The sequence below is a fragment of the Zalophus californianus genome, chromosome 16, assembly GCF_009762305.2.
Source record: "Zalophus californianus isolate mZalCal1 chromosome 16, mZalCal1.pri.v2, whole genome shotgun sequence".
In the NCBI taxonomy this organism is placed as follows: domain Eukaryota; kingdom Metazoa; phylum Chordata; class Mammalia; order Carnivora; family Otariidae; genus Zalophus; species Zalophus californianus.
The window spans coordinates 38950631-38968101 of record NC_045610.1 but is presented as its reverse complement, the minus strand read 5'-3'; the positions used below and the strand labels follow the sequence as shown (position 1 = coordinate 38968101).

At 50.0% G+C, this 17471-nt stretch overlaps 1 long non-coding RNA gene across 2 annotated transcripts; it reads left to right on the top strand.

Annotated features, from left to right (window-relative positions):
- Positions 1-1593: 1593 nt before the first annotated feature.
- Positions 1594-16879, top strand: LOC113939026. 2 transcript variants are annotated; one of them, XR_003525103.1, is made up of 3 exons: positions 1594-2261; positions 5028-5279; positions 16149-16879. It is a non-coding gene; the product is annotated as an uncharacterized LOC113939026 (long non-coding RNA). The 2 variants fall into 2 exon arrangements; XR_003525104.1 differs by lacking the exon at positions 16149-16879 and adding an exon at positions 5780-5840.
- The last annotated feature ends 592 nt before the right edge of the window (positions 16880-17471 follow it).

The window sequence follows — 17471 nt, the reverse complement described above, 5'->3', positions numbered from 1 at the left end:
GTGTTATTCCCACACTTGGACCTTTTGGGTGCACCATGCTGCCCCAGTGTGGTCACCCAGGAAATATGGGCTGGAAGAATAAATTAATGAACTTACAGATAAGGAAACAGACCCAGAGACAGATCCAGAGTAGCCAGAATGGTCCAGTTCATGTTCACAAATATGATTGCCACAGCTCTGGAAAAAAATTGGCTTCAAATTCTCCACCAGCTCCCTCTTCACCAGGGCTAAAGGGGAGCTAAAAATTGGAGTTAGCCAATGGGGCGCCTGGGTGGCTCAGTCGTTAAGCGTCTGCCTTCGGCTCAGGTCATGGTCCCAGGGTCCTGGGATCGAGCTCCGCATAGGGCTCCCTGCTCGGCGGGAAGCCTGCTTCTCCCTCTCCCACTCCCCCTGCTTGTGTTCCCTCTCTCGCTGTGTCTCTCTCTGTCAAATAAATAAAATCTTTAAAAATAAATAAATAAAATAAAAATTGGAGCTAGCCAAAAGGGCCAAGCCTGCAGAAGAAATTTCCCAGGTCTGGCCCTTGGACAGAACAACACTGAGGCACTAGAGGGAGACTGTCAGGTCTTGCAGGAAGAGAGGCCCCACCCAGAGAGGGATAGGGGTGGTGGAGAGCCTGATGTGAATTTAGAAATAAAATCCATGCCATGCCAATGAAGTGGAGAGCAGTTTTGCCCTTCCACCCTGACAAGGAAGCAGATCTGATTGGAAGGTTCCGGTCATCTTCCAGTTAAGAAGGGATTTAAGCATATGGAGGAGACTTACCTCCTTCAAGGAGAGAGGAGGGATTCATCCAATACAGCAGCAGGGATGGAAGCCAGTCCCCCATTTCCCTTTCTACTCCTTGCCAGAGAACTTAGGGTCCTGCTATCAACATATTATCCCATTTAGCCATCGGTAACTGTTAGAGAGGTCTTAACCCCATTTTATAGATTAATAAACCAAGGTGAAAAAAGGTAGTTACTTGCCCAAGTCACAAACCAAGTGGCCGAACTAGGAAGATCCTCCAATCTCAGGCCTGGCCCCCAGAAACTCTTTCCACCTAGGCCTCACCTCAACACATGGTTTCTTAGGGGGCCACAAATTTGTGGCCAGACCACCTGCCGCTAGATTTGGGCACAGGTTCTCTAACTCACAGAGGTGCCTGTCCTTCCTTTGAGCTCAGATCCTTGCCGTGTCCTGTGCTGTTTGGGCAGACTGTGTCCCTGCTTCCCCTGAGGACTGCGTTTAAGGTGCCCAGGGAGGCATGGGATAAGACAGGAGTCACCCGGGCTTGGCCCACGTGATCAGTGCTCCCCGAAGATGTCACCTTTCCCATTTTGCCAAGGCTTATTCTCCTCAAGTTCTCATCACTGTATTCCCGCCTCACCCCAAACCCTCCATACCCTTTTGGGGAAGGCGCAAAACCTTTGCTGAGGGCAGACCCTGAGACCCGCAGCGTTCATGGCCCAGGGCGGGCGCCTTGGGCCGCTGCACCGAACCCAGCCGGAAACAGCTCCGCTCCTCCTCGGGGCTCCCCGCCCCCCAGAGGGGGCAAAGGCTGGCCCGGCCCTTCCTCCTTGGCCTGGCCGCAGCAGGGCACCGAGGGGCCGGCAGCCCGAGGAGCGGCTGGAGGCGAGGGCCGGTGAAGGGGCCCGCAGATGCCGCCTCGGCCCCCCCTTCCCTGGCCGGGGCCCCCACGGTGTCGGGGAGCAGGAGGAATCAATCAGGATAATGAAGCCGCAGCCTGCCACGCACCGCGGGGGCACTGAGGAGCCGGGGCCGGTGCCAAGTCCGCCAGACGGTTCGGAGGAGCCGAGCCCGGCGCGGCCCGGCGGCGGCGGCGGCGGCGGCGGCGGCTGCGGCGTTTGCGGCAGCGGCGGCTGCGACGGAGGAAACCCGGGGCCGGCGCGCGAAGGCCGGACGCAGCTCGGCGCAGGTCCTTGGCAACCGCGCCTTGGCAACCGGGACGCCCGAGAGGAATCTTAAAGCTGCAGCACCTCCTTTCCTCGCCGCCGCCGCCGCCTCCTGGACCTGGGGTGGGGTGGGGGAGGGGGAAGGGTCGTGCCCAGAGGGTCAGTGGTGGGAGTCAGGCCCTGTGCCTCTCGGGACTTGGGGGTCCAACTCATATCCTCACTTCATTTATCAAATGTGGATTGAGCCCACGTGCCCAAGCACGGGCTAGACACTGGGGAGGAGAACGGGCTGTGATAAAAAAATGAACGAAGTCCTGCCAAGAGGAGTTCACAGTCTAGCGCGCAAGGCGGACCAGACTGGCTGAGGTGAGCAAAACCCTGTATTACCCAGGATGAAGGGGCTTCGGCTGGAGTGCCGAGGGGCTGTTACAAAATAATCCTGCGGCACCTGCTTTAGTCTAGGCCTGGACTGTGCTATTATCCCAACAGCCCTGTGAGATGGGTATTATTGCCATTACCATCATTCTCAATCCCATTTTATTTTTTATAAGATTTTATTTATTTATTTATTTGAGAGCGGGAGGGAGGGAGAGAGACAGAGAGACAGAGATAGCAAGAGCACTGAGCTGGGTGGAGAGGGAGAAGCAGGCTCCCCGAGAGCAGGGAGCTCCACATGGGGGCTCGCTCCCAGGACCCTGGGATCATGACCTGAGCTGAAGGCAGACGCTTAACTGACTGAGCCACCGAGGGGTCCCCTCAATCCTGTTCTAAAGATGAAGAATCAGAGGCTCAGAGAGGTAAAGGGACTTATCCAAAATCCAATTTTATGTTTTGGACAATCTAGAACTTCTAACTCTGGCCAGCTTTCATTACAGCATGATATTTGGAAGGTTAGACCTGAGTGAGGACTTCCCAATACCAGTCATGTAGGAAGTGAGGAGAAAGGGTAGCTGAAGGAAGAGATGGCTCCTTCTCCCTCCTGCTGCCCACTGGCCTGACCCTGTCTGCCCTGTCCTCACAGGCAGACCTATATGTGAGCAGAGACAGCTAGAAGAGGTGACCTCAGAGGCCCCTCTGGTTCTGCAATTCAATGTCTCCTGTCTGAAGTGCAGGCACTTCAGACCACCCTTCTGGGCAGCTGTGGTTGGCAGGGGGCTGCACACTGGGGGAGATTCCAGGCTTTTGAAACAAGGGGTCAGGAGTGACAGGGAGGATTAAAGGGGTGGGAAGGGGCTTTGGCAAAAGAAAGCTTAAGTCAATATCATTAGGAAGACTGGGCTTCATCTTCCCTTCTCTTGTCCACCTTGCACATCGATTCAGGTGAGAAATTTGTACCAGGGCCTGGGGTAGGCTCAGACACCATTGGGAAGGCAAAAATCATGCTGGCTTTATAGCTAGACTCATCTGGTTTCAAATCCTGGCTCTGTCACTTATCAGCTATGTGAGCTTGGGCAAGTGATTCAGTCTCCCTGAGCCTCATTCAGTTTTCTCATCTGTAGAGTAGAGGCATTAATACCTACATTTCAGGGTGTGGCTCAGTCAGTTAAGCATCTGACTCCTGGTTTTGGCTCAGGTCCTGATCTCATGGGTCGTGAGATTGAGCCCTGCTTCAGGCTCTGCACTCAGCAGGAGTCTGCTTGGATATTCTCTTCCTCTGCCCCTTCCCCACTGGCTCGCTCTCTCTAAAATAAATAAATGAATAAGTTTTTTTAAAAAGTCAACTTTTCAGGGCTATTGCAAGATTGAGAAAAATGTATGTATGGTGTCTAGCACGTGGTAGATGTTTAACAAATGGTAATTTTAAAGATGTCTTTGTTTATCCCGATAGTCCGATAATGGCTCCCAAAGATATGTCCACCTCCTAATTCCTGGAACCTGTGAGTGTTACCTTATCTTAAAAAAAAAAAAAAAGATCTTTGCAGGTGTGATTAAGAATCTTGAGATGCAGAGATTATCCTGGATCATCTGGGTGGGCTCTAAATGCCACCATAAGTGTCCTTATAAGAGTGAGGGCAAGGGAGATTATACACAGAGAAGAGTAGAAGGTGATGTGAAGACAGAGGCAGAAATTGGAGTGATGCAGTCACAAGCAAAAAAAAAAAAAAATGCAAAAACGCCAACAGTCACTAGAAGCTGAAAGAACAGATTCTCCCTTAGGGCCTCCAGAGAGAGCGCAGTCCTGCTGACACCTTGATTTTGACCCAGTGAAACTGATGTTGAACTACTGGCTTCCAGAACTGAAAAGAGTAATTTTTTTTTTTTTTTTAAAGCAGCCAAGGTTGTGGTGATTTGTTACAGCAGCCTTGGAAAACTAATACATTTACACTGGAGAGTCTGTCTTGAACAAAACTCAATACCTTCCCTCTAGGAGTTCACAGTTTAATGGGAAATGAGAGAAGTGAACAGTGCATAGGGATGCCCAGAAGGTGTCAGAGGAAGGTAGGTAAGGCTGTTAGAGCTGGAGAAGGAGTTAGCCAGGTGAGGGGCTAAAGCAGGAAGGCCATTCCAAGCAGAGGAAACAGTGTGGGAAAAGGAGTGGGAGATAACACTGCCTTCAGGAGACTGTCCACATTTGGGATGGCAGGTGCATGGGCATGTGGGGCATGGCATGGCAGAACTGCTGAGGTAGGTGGCAAGGGCAAGAGAGCCAAGTAGCTTCCACCCCAGAATGGAATCAACCCCTTCAACTCATGAGTTAATGGGCCCCAACTCAGAGAACCCAAGACTGTCAGTACTGGTCAGAGGAGCGGCTGGAGGCGAGGGCCGGTGAAGGGGCCCGCAGGACCATCCAGTCCAGTCCTCCCATTTCACACATGGGGAAATTGAGGCCCATAGAGAATGAGTCCATCCAGGGAATAGGGTACAAGATGGCTGCGCTCTGGCCTCTCTCTTGAGCCTGGGTGTCCCATGTCTGAGGGTCTCAGAGATGCTGCCTGGTGGTCCCTCTGTAGCCCACATCCAAAAACCCAGTGGTCTCTAAACAAAGAGTGGGTGGTTTGCATATAATTTGCATGTTGCTAATTAGATGAGAAAGGCAGATTCACTTAGTCTCCTCCCCTCATGTCCCCCTGTCCTGTCACTCTCATTTGAGTTCTTCTTCCTCATCCATCTCTCTCTCTCTTTTTTAAGTAGGTTTCATGCCTAGCACAGAGCCCAGTGGGAAGCTTGAACTCCCGACCCTGAGATCAAGACCTGAGCTGAGATCAAGAATCAGATGCTCAACTGACTGAGCCACCCAGATGCCCCAGGCCTTCCTCATCCATCTCTTGACCACAGCAATTTCTTCCATAATTCCAGCCCAAGCCTCACCCCTCAAGGCCTCTTACCCAGCCCCGACACAACTCCTACTATTAAGTGTTTGATCCTGCCTGGAAAAAGAACCTGGTGGGTCTCTGGTATATCTAGTCTGGGTAGAGGATCTTGGAGCAGGTTATAGTGGAAAGGGAGGTGGTGGGTGTTCCAGCTTGAGGTTTTCTCTGGGAGTGGGGAACGGTGAGTCCTGTCTCCCTATAGCCCAAGGGCCATCTGAATGGGGCTATGGAGTGGGGGAGGAGGGTCCTCCTTGGGGATCTGGTGGGCAGGTGCCAGCTGCATGCCCCAGGCCTGCCCCCAAGCCTCTTGGCTGGCAGCCACACCAGTCTGTGAAGGAGCTGGCTTCTTTGAGGGAGGGGGATTCCTGGGGAAGGTCAGGAAGCATCCCTTGGTCTGGCAGTCTAACGTGGGTAAGGCTGAGGTTACCGTGAGAGTTACTGTGGATCCTCCAATGGGGATAGCACATCCAGATTCTTGTGGCTGTCATCAACCCAGCTCAGAAAATTGTGATTAAACTAAACAGTGTCTCCTTGAGGGTAGGCACTCAACAAATGTTTTCTTTTTTTTTTTAGATTTTATTTATTTATTTGAGAGAGAGAGAGACAGAGATAGTGAGAGACAGCACAAGTGGGGAGGAGAGGGAGAAGCAGGCTCCCCGCAGGGCAAGGAGCCCGATGCAGGACTCGATCCCAGGACCCCGGGATCACGACCCGAGCCGAAAGCAGTCGCTCAACTGACTGAGCCACCCAGGCGCCCCTCAACAAATGTTTTCTGATAATAAGGGGTCGCCTGTCTCCTGGAAACAGGTAAGGAGGAGAGTGGGGCACAGAGAGGCACAGCTTCTGCTTCTCTCACCTCCCATTAGCCTCCTCTTCCCTCTGAAATCAAGTCTATGCCCAGCACCCCTCCCAAGTGAGATGTCTGAGCCTGTCATCTGATGGCCACCAGAGAAGGCACCACTCTGTAGCTAGGACAGGTGCATAGGATGAGCACAGGTATCCCCAACCCCTCTCCTGGCAGAGTGGCTGTGGGGCTCTGTCATCACCGTGGGTGACTCAAGGTAGCTGCCAGGAGCTGGGGAACATTGGTGCATTAGAATTCATGGAAAAAGCTGGGGCACAGCTCAGGCTAACAACTTGCAGAAACCAACCTGGTTAGGACGGAGGTCTGGATGTGGGAAGGCTGCCCTGCATATGTGAATCATTCTTCTCCATGCCTGGGTGATAAGTGAGGCCTGTGTACACATGCTCCAGGGGACCTCAGCAAGCACTCTGACCTGCATGCACAGCTATGTGCACATATCCCGGCGTGCGCAAGTGTATACTGCGTGTGAGGGTCTTTCTGGAATCCCACCTTCCCTCTTCCCTGCTCTGGGTCTTCTCTTCTTGTTTCCTGGCAAAATGGGAAGTGGGGTAGGAATGCCAGTTTCAGTATCCCCAGCCCTGCCCCCTTGTGTTGAAGGTCCCTGCCTTCATCTGCCCATGACAGCAACTGGTGGATTCCTTCTTGGTCCTGAGTTGAGGGATCCCAGCTCCTTATTGGCTTAGATAGCCATCTTGCATCAATTCCTCTGCCCTGGTAACTCCCTCATCCCCTAGTGTGTCCTGTGCCTCTCCCTCATCTAGTGTCCAAGTCAAGGGGAGAGGTGAGCAGAGGTAGGGTGATGCTACAGGAGTGGGAGCAGGAAGGGTGGACCAGACACTGCTCGATTTTGCCTGGGTCCCTCTGGAGCACTGCTGCTCATTTAAAATTCCGATTTAAAGCTGAGCGGCTCTTTAAATTTCCACATTAGCATGCCGCCCTGATGCCAGGCCAAGATGTTGGGATGGATTTGGCAGGAACGCCTCCAACAGCGGCAAGCAGCAGCATTTGCCAGCAATAAAACAACGTATGAATAAAAGAAGGCTGGCTTGGCGGCAGCAGCAGCCCAGGTAGCCGGGTGAGCCCAGGAGGGGCCCTCATATTTGGGGGCTCAGAGGCATGAAGACTTGTGCAGGGGCATGCGTGAGGGTAGGCCTCTGTGGCTGTCTTGCCCCCCTCACCCTCAATCTGTGCCTGCAGTGGAATCTGGGGTGAGGGCCCAGGCAGGATTGGGATTTCTCCCGTGCCTGTCTCACCTCCCTCCCTCCAGGCTTATCTTCTTCGAGGAGACAGATGTTGCCTTTGATGAGGACATAGGGACTTGGCCCAGAGCCTGAGTTGTCCTACTTCATTAGGGGCCCAAAGAACACGTGGGGTCAGAGAGAGCAACACTGCCTAGAGTAGCTTCCAGATCCATGACCCCAAGTACCTGGCTGCTGAGGGGCACTGTCAGGACAACGGGACTGGGTAAGAAGACACCGTGAGGACCAGGTACTGAGTGAGGCCGAGCTGGGCAGGAGAGATGCTCTGGGATGGGCAGCTTGCTAGAATGGGAAATGGCCAGGGAGAGCAAGGGGCTGCCACCCCTACCCCTTGCCTAACATTAACTTCCTACAGATTTGGGTATTTTGTTTGAGGTCAGCAAGGAGGTCAGATAAAGCCCCTGGGCTGAACACTGGGCACCTCCCAGAGGTTTTGTCCACTCCCTCCTCCCCAGGGTCTAGAGAGTACAGCCCCAAAGCACTTGAGGCCTCTGGCTCCAGCGTTCCTCTGCTCCAGTCACCTGGCTGAGGCTCATCAACATTGCCCCGGACGCTTCAGGGAACAAGCGGATTGTGCTCTCGCCATCTATCCCTCCCACTTGGTCAAACGATCTCCTCCCCTGAAGTCCAGGGGAACAGGACAGAAGCAAACAGAGGAGTGGCAACAGATGGTCTCGGCAGTCTCCGCTAAGGCAGAAAAGAGGGGTTTTCTGCAGAACACCCTTTTCCGATGGAACTCCTCTCCTCCAGCTCACGAGTGATTTCAGGCCCCAAATGGAGAGAAGTTATTGGGACTTTGAATTCTCTCCATCCCTGGAGAAGCTGTAGAGCAGATAGACAGGTCCAGGCGCTGGTAAGGCAGGGGGCCCATATCCTGGAACTTGGTTTACTCCTGTCCTGATATTTTTGTTTTTTTCCCCAAGGAGAATGAGGTGGCCTGACCTCCCAGGCACCCTGTTCTCTGGTCCACATATCAGGGGTAGGTCCGCTCTGGGGGTAAGGAAGTGGCTAAGAAACTGAGTTTAGGCCACAGTGATGTCCTTTTGTCATTTATTCATTCATTCAACAAATATTTACCAAAGAGCTGCTTTATGCTAGGCACGGTGCTGGGCACTGGGAGCGCACTGGTGAATACAGACAGATGTGGTCACTGTCCTCGTGGAACTTTCCATCTGGTGGGGGAAATAGGATTATTATTCAAATGGCTGCACAAATAAGTGTGAAATCACTGTGCTAAGTGCTCTGAAAGAAGAATATATAGTACCGTGAAAGTGTACAATCGGGGGACTTGGCTGAGTCCAAGGAGTTGAGGATGAGCTTGCAAAGGAGACAGAGAAAGGGCAGCCAGAGTGGTAGGAGAATTGGCAGTGAAATCATAGAATCAAAGGAGAAGTTGGTCAACTGTGCCGAGAGATGCTGAGAGCTCATGAGACACCTATTCACCCTGACTCCTCACCTGCTAGTTGTGAGTACAGGTATGGGAAGGCTCTGGCATTGTGCCTGGCTCACAGTTGGTGCTCTGTAATGTTAGCTCCCTTTCCCCCCCTCCCCAAGCTGAGCCTCCCTCCAGGGACCCCAGATTTCTGGAACAAAGAAGCTGCCTAGTCTCAGCCTCCTCCCTCAATTTAGGCCCCAAACCCCAGCCATCCAGTCCTCACTGAGGGACTCTGGGCGCCCCCTCCCTGCCTCTCCACACTAGTCCCTTCACGTGGAGCCCTACTGTTCCCTAACCTACTTCCTCCTTTGCATTGGTTTTCCATGAAGAGGGGCTGGGGTCTAGGTCTCAGAGAAAGATGTCATTCTGGCTCTGCTTCTGGGCTGAGTCTGAGAAGGCAAGAGCATCGGAATCCTCAGCAGCTCCCAAAGCTGCCCGGGGTGAATCTGAGTGTCTTAGGTAGGAGCGGGAGTAGTGGGGAGATGGGAAGGGGGGCTGCCCACCCAAGGCGGCATAGAGCCCAGAGCCTTTTCCATCGCAGACACCCCATCTGTCTCCCACAGAAGGCTCGGGTTGGAGGAGGTGCTGAAAAGGGGGGTATGGAGGGTGAAATTGTACAGTCTGTGATCTAGCATGACGACAGTGAAGGTGCTGACTGGGAGGGTCAGGGTGGGGTGTAGGCTGGGAGCACTAGAGGTCAGAATCTGGGACTGGAGGTGGGGAAGATGACGGGGATGCTCTTTGCTACTTTCCTTAAAGAGCCCTCTGTTTTTTATTTTGATTTATAGCTCCCCACCTAACTGACCACAGGGCAAAGAATCACACCCCTCTGGCCAACAAACTATTGGTGTTCCTAAGCCAAGGCCTGGGCTGGATTCATGATACGCCCCCCTCCCAGCAGTCAGACCTTTTCCAGACCTCAAAATAATATTTATTTAAATTGGCAGTTTTCAGAGTATTTCCTTTCACATATCACTTTAATTGATCCCGCTAAAGTCTAGGGAGGTAAACATTATTATTCTTGATCTATAGACAAAGCAACAAGGGGTTTATTTTATTTTTATTTTTTTAGAGAGCAAGTATGCGTGCGTGTGAGCGGGATGGGGGGTTGGGGGGGAGAGGGAGAGGGAGAATCTTAAGTAGGTTCCATGCCCAGTGTGGAGCTCAAGGTGGGGCAATCTCATGACCCTGAGATCATGGCCTGAGCTGAAATTAGGAGTTGGATGCTTAACCAACTGAGCTACCCAGGTGCCCCAACAAGGGGTTTAAGAGATTAAGTGAATAACCTGGATCACAGGAGAGTAGGGAGAGGGGGCCCTAACCCATGTATTCTGACATGCAGCCACTAGGCTATCCTCATGCCTTCCTTGCTCCTCATTTTTGGTGATACTGTACAGCCCCCACTGCTGGGTCAGGTTGGGGTTCTCTAGTAGATAACTCAGAAGAATTCCTTCCCTGTGACTGACAAACTTTGGGAGATACCCAGGCCTGGTGGACATACATCCATACAGCCCCTACTCTTGGAAACCAACTTCCAGACACTAGTAAACTAGACATCCCCAGAGGGATGGGCGTCTCACATGCAAAAATATGAGAGGGCTCTAGACTGGAAGTGGGCAGGAAAAGGGGGCAAGGCAGAGGGTGGGGACAGAAAAATGCCAGCCCAGTTAGTTGTTCTGTTAGCATCCACTCCAGGGCCTGCATGGACCCTTGGGAATCCCTGCAGACATCCCCTCCCCACATTCCAAGTTCTAAATACTTTTTGTTTTTCCCTCCGTGTATATTTAAAAGAGTATGATTCCACAGCTTCCCTACCTACTCCAGTCTTCTCCCACTCTTCCCTGTTTGGAAGTTCTTCCTCGGATGTAACTATTTCTTCAGGCTGCAGCTTAATCCCTCTAAAAGCCCTCTAAAACAGGTGCCAAGGGAACCCAAGACAGGGCTTGAGTTATTAAATATAAATAGACAGGGGAGGGGAACTGAATATAGACAGATATTTTATCTCTCAGTCCCTGCAAGTTATTGGGAAGATGGCACTAGTGGTTGCTAAGCAACAGGTCTCCATAGAGGACAAGGCACAGAGGAAAAAGCCTCTTTTGAATATTGAGGTGAGAGGGTAGGGAAGGTGGTGGTCCAAGGGCTATGGACTGGCAGGCAGGGCTGCGGCAATGATTGGTTCGTCCTCCAGGAACAGCCCTATTCCCCCAGGCCTCAGTAAACTCCGCCTCTACAGTCTTCCCGATTGGTGGAAGGAGGAAGGCCTCAGGCACTCCTCCCTTCCTGCCGGGAGGAGGAAACCTGGTTTCCATAGCAACCCAGAAACAATCCTGGCCTTGTTTTGCTCATGGCTTTTCTATAACCCCTCATGGGGCACCAACTATCATGGACTCCCTTCTCTGACCCCCAACTTCCGATTTGAGGGGGAGGGCCCATAGAAAGATTAAGGGTGGGAGTGCCACTGAGCTGGTCTCACTGGGCCCTGAAGTGACCTATTAAGACTCTAAAGAGGGAGTGACTTTTAGGGAAAAGGGCTTTCAAGAGTCCTCTGACCTCTGTACCTCCTAAGGGGCTGCAAAAAGCACGGGCAAATGGTGGCATCAGACGCAAATTCTATGTCCAGGCTTGCTTTCTAAAGAGCGAGTACAGGCTGGGGCTGAAGGTCAGGAGAGAATGAGAGGGCAGGGTCTTTTATGACCCTTGGCCACGCAGACTCCTATTCCTCCTCGACCTAAAGTCCACTGTCGTCAAGACCCGAGAATGGAGATATAGAACATTAACGTATGTCAAGTATAAGTGAGTGGCACCGAGGGGCATAATCTGTTTTTCTAATATGACCACAAGCAGAGTGTTAGGAGAATTAGGCCGACAGCTGCTGGTGCCCCCCCCTTCCACCCCCCCCTCCCTCTCCCTCTCCCTTCCTCCTCGGCGTTTGCACACACCAATGGCAGCCGAGCCCTGCTCGAGATTTCTCTTAATCTTCCTCCACCATCCTGCGCTCTTTCCGCAGGCGGTGCTGCGAAGCCGGCAGAGCCCCGCGTCACACCTTACTGCTCTCTGAGATTGCTCCACAGAGAGCTCAAGGAGATGGCAATTCGGCGCTGATGCCGGCTGGCAGCAGTTGGGAGAGGGGAAGGAGGAGAGAGAGGGAGGAGGGGAGGGGGGAAAAAGTTGGCACGGATACCAAGTTTTTCCCTAGAGAGACATGGTGGGGGGGTGGCAAGAGAAGAAGAGAGAAAATGACACAGAGAAAAAGAAACAAGGAAAAAGAGGCAGACAGGCAGAGAGAGAGAGAGAGAGAGAGAGAGAGAGAGAGGATTAAAGTTCTCAGACATTCACATGTGGGCATCTCTAGCCCACCTCAACTCATGACCCTTTAAAGATCACACCCCCAGCTGGAGTTCCCAGCCACCCACCCTCCAACAAACACCAAACGCGCGTGTGCACACACACACGCACATACACACACACTCCCAGCCAACCTGGAAGTCAAAGCGGCCCAGACATGTGTGTATTCGTGCAAGTGTGTGTGTGTGTGTGTGTGTGTGTGTGTGTGTGTGTGTGTGTATACGCCTGTATGTTGTCTCTGTTTTGGATCGCAGTAGAATGCAGTATGTAAATGAGATGGTTATTACCGCAATGTTCATCAAGCTGAGCCGAGAAGACATTAATAGCCTGATGAATATGCATGTGAATTTGTTAATTAAGTTAATTATTCTGCTGAAAATGCATTCGTCTTCCAAGGACATTTTCCCAATGATTTTTACATGCTCTAGCCATTAGTCATGCTATATTTTATCAGGGAAATGAGTTTGCTTAAGTTGTAAAAAAAAAAATGGAGCGAGAAGAGAAATAGAGAAAGAAAGGAAGAGGAAAAAAATGAAAGAGGAAAGAGGAAAATGTGTTGGAGTTGAGAGTGGGAAGGCATCTGAGGCAGGCCTGAAGTTTGAGGCCCAGCTGGGCTTTTGAAGCCTGCCCTCGATTTTTATGGGTATCTCACTCTACAATTTTTTGCCCTTTTTTTGATGACAAACTTTTTTTTTCCAGTGCCAAATTTCCAACACATTAATTAATTGTTGTAGCCAATTAACTGTAGTTGTGCAAATGAGTTTAGCACTAATTACCATGCAGTGCCTGTAATCACATAAAAAACTTGCTGAGAAAGAGAGAGAGAGAAGAGAAAGAAGGAATGGGAAGGCAGTGGTGGCAGAAGAGAAGGGGACCTGGAGTAGAGGGGCAGCCAAGGGAAGGAAATAAGCAGGCGTTCTGAGACTTCCTGGTTAGAAGCCATCTTGGCTTCGAGAAAAAGGCGCTGTCTCCCAGCCACATTGAGGACCTCTGACAGTTAGGAAATCTCAGTGGGAGTAAGATTCAGTAAAGAGTGATCTCCCTTTGTCTAAGAACTTCCAGCCAAAAGACACAAGTTCAGAATGGATATCTCTGGTTGTTTCAATGATACAGTGTAGTCCCTATACATTCTGAAGGCCTCGCTGTTTATCCACCATGGCTGGAATTACTGGGCATGGGTGGTGGGTGTGACTGGGAGATGTAGCCATTTCTGATGGGCCCGGGGAGATGGAGAAAAGTGGTATGTGCTCTCAACCTGGTTCTAGAGCCGTAAGTACATAGGGAAAATTGTTATGAGTCTACACCACTGGAATAGGCCAATGGAGCAACGATAACATCAGCTATAAAAGAGCCAATTCCAGCAGGAGGTGGGAAGAGGCCGCCTTTGGCCAGACATAGCTCCCAGGAGAGGAGCCAAACCTTCTCTCCCACAAGTTGGCATCTCTACCACCCATCATGTCTGGGCCAACTCTAGGTTTCCACCTGTCAGCTTCAACCAGTGCCCACAGGCTGGGGGACAGACCAAATGATTTCTCCAACTCCTGATTTCACTGTCCATGGCTTCAGCTAGAGTAAGGAACAGTTGTAAAGCAAGGACTAAGTGCTGGACTGGCATTTTTGCTTCCACTCTGCTTGCCCCCTGTACCATGTCCTAGACACTGTGCCTGCCCAAGGGGTGTGTGTGTGCGCACGCGCACGTGCACAATTAACCTGTAGCTCCCCCACCACCAAAAAATGTACGATTATTGCCCTTACCCCTCTGGAACAGAGTGCTCACTCATCATGGCCTGTTTCCTCAGACCTCTTCAGAGACACCTTCAGCTTCACACTTCCATGGAGGACCCTAGCCACGCACCCTCTCACAGACACCCAAAGGCTTCTTTTCTGATTCCAGGGCCCAGGTCTGTGGGAAGACTGCTCATGGGCTCTATCCACTTTAGCCTTCTTTCCTGGCAAAGGGGAAACAATTTCAAAGGCACATGCCATACTGCTCCCTGCTCCATGACATTGCTGCTCTTCTAACCTATGAACTAACGTCAGCTGTGAAGACCTGAACTGACCCACGCTGCTCCAATCTCTTTCTGCCTCCAACATCCCTCTTTTGGTTCTGCCCACACCCTATTCCCAGAAACGTTAGTCAAGGTCTGAGAAAGCCTCATGCAGTAGAAAGAGCCCTATTATCTTGGGTTCCAGGCTCTTCTTTGCCATTTAACATGTGATCCTGGGAGAATTTTTTACTGTGAGCCTCAATTTTCCTCATCTATGAAACGAAAATAGTAATAGTGCCATGCCTGAAGAATTAAAGAAGCTTAATAATTGTGAGTATAAAACAGTCAGCACACCAAGTAATATAAGCTACTTCATTAATTGGTAGTGAGTACAAAGTGAGAGTACAAAGTGTCCTTTAACAGGTGAATGGTTAAACAAACTGTGGTCCATGTGGTCATGGTATGCCATAGAATAAACAAAAGGAACAAACTAGGATACATACAAAAACGTGGATGGATTTGGTGAGTGAAAAAAGCCAATCCTGGGGCACCTGGGTGGCTCAGTCTGTTGAGTGGCTGCCTTCGGCTCAGGTCATGATCCCAGGGTCCTGGGATCGAGCCCCCCATCGGGCTCCCTGCTCAGCGGAGAGCCTGCTTCTCCCTTTCCCTCTGCCTGCCGCTCTGCCTACTTGTGCTATCTCTCTGTCAAATAAATAAATTAAAAAAAAAAAAGAAAGAAAAAAGCCAATCCTAAAAACTTACACAGCGTATGACTCCATTTTTGAAATGACAACATTTCAGAAGTGGAGGTAAGTGGTTGCTAAGGGTTAAGGAGGGTGTGAGGTAGGTGTGATTATAAAAGGGCAGCATGAGGAATCCTTGTGGTGTTGGAACTGTTCAGTGCCTTGGCTCTAGTGGTAGATACACAAATTTGCACAGGTAATAACATTGTATACACACACACACACATAAAACGGGGAAATCTGAGTAAAATTGGTGGACTATATCAATGTCAATATTCTGGTTGCGGTACTATAGTTTTGCAAAATATTAGCATTGGATGAAAGGAAAAACGTATAAGGGATCTCTGTATTATTTCTTAAAACTGCATGTGAATCTACAATTATCTCAATAAAAAAAAAAAGCTATGATAGATTACTAATGTCTCTGTGCTGGGCCTAGGAGAGAAAAGGGGCTGCCCTTGTGTTTCCATTGCAGAATTCCAAAGAGGAAGATTTAAAAAACATTATTCTCATGGGTATATCAATACAATGACCATAGGGAACAGGGGATATTTGTATCTGTTGATCTAATAATTCTCCTTTTTAGAATTTACTATAAAAATGCATGAAGAGGGAACGCCTGGGTGGCTCACTCGGTTAAGTGTCTGCCTTTAGGTCAGGTCATGGTCCCAGGATCCTGGGATCAAGTCCTGCATTGGGCTCCTCGCTCAGCAGGGAGCCTGCTTCTCCCTCTGCTTGTGCTCTCTCTGACAGATAAATAAATAAAATCTTTAAAAAAAATGCATGAAGGTTTATGTGTTAGAATGTTCATTCTGGTATTATTTATAAGAGTAAAATACTTAAATGATTAAAAATAGGGGATGAGCCTTATAAATCATGACATGTTTAGGTGATGATACTCCACAGACTTTAAACATACCTAAAAATACATCCAGCACAATGCCTGGCACATAGTAGGCATTCAATAAATGGTAGTTCTCTTCACTTTACTGGGATATGCTGGGTATTAAAAGAGCTAATGTAGGTAAATGTACTTGACAAACTGTAAAATGCCTGGCAAATGCTAGATGTTGCTATCCTAGTGGCTGTCTCTCATAGCCCCGTCTTAGATGATGAAGCTGTACTTCCAGGCAGAACACTGCCTAATGTGCTCCTGGTTTGAGGCATGGGAATGGCACAGTCTGAGTCAAGGGATTGGGGCTATTTCCTTTCTAGGAGACTGCCACTCCCCTGCTCCACATCATGAAGACAATCATGGACATTCTTCCCAGCATGTATACATTCACTTATTTGGCCTGTAATTTCAGAGGACTCATGGAGTCAGTCGTTGAAGCAACATCAGCCCTGGTGACTCCGTAAGAGTAACGGACTATTGGGCGCCTGGGTGGCTCAGTTGGTTAAGCGACTGCCTTCGGCTCAAGTCATGATCCTGGAGTCCCTGGATGGAGTCCCGCATCAGGCTCCCTGCTCGGCAGGGAGTCTGCTTCTCCCTCTGACCCTTCCCCTCTCATGTGCTCTCCATTCTCTCTCTCTCAAATGAATAAATAAAATCTTTAAAAAAAAAAGAATAATGGACTATTTATTGTATCAACCACTGAGCACCTATGGAGTATCAGGCAGTGTCCTAGGTGCTTTACAGACATTATTTCACTAAATGCTCTCCACAACCTTAAGAGGTTGTTTATCTGAATTTTACAGACAAGAAAACTACGGCTCAGAGAGGTTAAGTGACTTTACCAAGGTCGCACAGTTGGTTAATGGCAGTGCTGGTGCTAGAACCTAAGGCTTCCTGCCTCCCAAACTTGTGATCTAACCATCAGCTACTACCTTTAGAAAGACCAAGAAGGGGTGCACTCCCACAGTTAGTGAAGAAATTGCACTGAGGCCCCCATCAGGAGAAGCCACAGAAAAGTAATCCTGTTTTTTCAATTCCCCTTGGTAGGCACAGACTTAAACCTATCCCAGGCAGGAAAAAAAAAAAATCTCTGAAGTAGGCCCATTCTGAAGTTTTATATCCCATCAGTAAGTTTTTCCATACACCTACCTTCTAACTTTTTTGCTAAAATCTGATCCCTCTTCAAACTCTCTTATTTCCAGTAGGGACAGTTGAATATATGACATGGTACCCTTCCATGAAAGGTCCTAGGTCAGGAGAGGTTGGAGGAGCTTCTCGTTCCCCAGTTCTGTTGAGGCCATGACTAAGATGTTTCAGTTCCCTTGGTCTCTTGGATTTGATCCAAGCTATCAAACCAAAAGATAAGCAGGAGAAAATGGGCCAGGAAGAAGAGCAGAAAGGAGTAGCCCAACCAGACCAAGGAGACTAGCTTGGAGAATGGTCTGGGAGTCTCTTGGGACCTGAGTGCTAGGCTTGGGGTAAAGTTAGAGTGGGCAGTTTTTCCCACCTTACTCAGCAGCCAGTTTCATGTTTGACATTTCCCTAGTTGGGAAGGTCTGGCCAGCATCCCTGATGCCAGAGTCTCTTAATAGTCTTGATAGGACATCTCTACAGAAAGGAGAGGGATGGGGGTTCTGCCACTCCATATTTATTCCTGTTTCAATACTACTTCACTGTGTTTGCTCAGGACCAGGCTGCCCAACTGGGGGAGCTTAGAGATGCCCAGGAAAGAGAA